The sequence below is a fragment of the Sinocyclocheilus anshuiensis genome, unplaced genomic scaffold, assembly GCF_001515605.1.
Source record: "Sinocyclocheilus anshuiensis isolate Anshui unplaced genomic scaffold, SAMN03320099.WGS_v1.1 scaffold274, whole genome shotgun sequence".
Lineage (NCBI taxonomy): Eukaryota > Metazoa > Chordata > Actinopteri > Cypriniformes > Cyprinidae > Sinocyclocheilus > Sinocyclocheilus anshuiensis.
In genome coordinates this window covers 321,580-323,262 of record NW_015547698.1, presented here as the reverse complement: position 1 = coordinate 323,262, position 1,683 = coordinate 321,580, and positions in this window count along the sequence as shown.

Below are 1,683 nucleotides of genomic sequence, written 5' to 3'. Positions count from 1 at the left end.
AGTGAGTGAGTGAGTGAGTGAGTGAGTGAGTGAGTGAGTGAGTGAGTGAGTGAGTGTGAGTGAGTGAGTGAGTGTGTGTGTGTGTGTGTGTGTGTTTGTGTTTGTGTGTGATTGTAAAAGAGAGAAAGACAGGTTTAACGGTTTCGCTGAAGTCGCATGTCTGAACCTGCAGCTTTTTTTGCTGTATAGCTGCAGTTTTTTAGCGGTTTATCAGATTTCAGATGCACCTGCTTCACCTGATGTGCGTCACTGGCATATACAGACACGCATTCGTGTGCAGATATTGCTGAAGTTAAGGCCTGTGTTTAAATGATCTTCGAGCAGGTTTGTATGACTAAGATCTTAAGTGTTTATGTATTCAAAAGAGTCATTTCAGACCAGTTTCACCATTTTGTTTATTTTACAGGTAAGTATGAAAACCTCATATCAATGTGAGAAAAATCATGTTAACAGTGTTTAAAAAATATTTAAAAAATTATTCTGTGCTTCACGTGAAAGTTAAGCTGATCTTCCCTGAAACATTTAAACTTAATTGGTTATAAAATAGTCTCTCATTTACTGGCTTTATTTTAGATTTCTGACTTTAACGGTGAATTCTCTTCCTTAGGTTGTGTTTGCTGCGGCTGCTCGTCAGTTTTCTCTTCATGTTGTGTTTTCCGTGTCTTTTTGTCTGTGTTTGATGCGGGATATTTGAGGAGGCGGCGGAGACTTCTGCAGCATCAGTGGAAGGGGCGGAGCCTTCCACACATATACCTGGTTTCACATCAGCAGTTGTTTTAGAGTCAGTGGAAGCTGTTTCTGTGAAGTCCGTGTGTTCGCTCGCATCAGATGCTGGACAGACATGGTCTGAAGCGCCAGACTGAGCCAGCTGACAGAGAGCGAACGCGGCTGTTCTCTCTACAGGTAAGTGATGGTCTTCTTGTGATGTTACGGTACCCACAATCCCCTCATTCATCAGGCCGCTGTCTGATCGAGTCGTCGCAGACCGATTCAGAGGACTGTCTCTCCTGGAGAGGTTCAGAGGAACCAAAGTATCCTCATCAAATCTGTCATTTTCACTTTCCATCTCTCTGGATGCAGATGATGCCCTGTGCACAGAAACAAGAAATAAGTAAATATTTTAATTATAATTACATAAATTGTAAGAAATTTAAAAGGAATAATTTTATAATTAATTATTCTTAAATTTTCAAATTTGATTTTTAATTATTATTTAGTAAAATTATCAATATTTGTAATATTATAATTATGTGTTATAAAAATATACATAATATATTATCTATAATTATTTATTATATTTAATAATTTGTAGAAGATCTGACCTAAGGGTGATGATTTTTTTAATGTAATTTTAATATAATACTTTGTAAGATTATCAATAGCAATTTATACAAATGTAAATTTAAATGATAAAAAAAAGTATAATACATTGTAAAATTAATACTTTAATAAATATTTTTTTATTTATTTTTTATTTATACTAATCTGACCTTAGAGAGATTATTTAATATTTTAAATGTAATTTTAAATTAATTTTGTGAAATAATTCATATTAATTTGTAAAATTATTATTATGCATTATAAATTAATTGTAAAATTATTGAATAAATAATTTGTGATTTATAGAAGGTCTGACCTTAGGGAGATCGTTTTTTTTTTTTTTTTTTTTTCTTTTTTATTTAT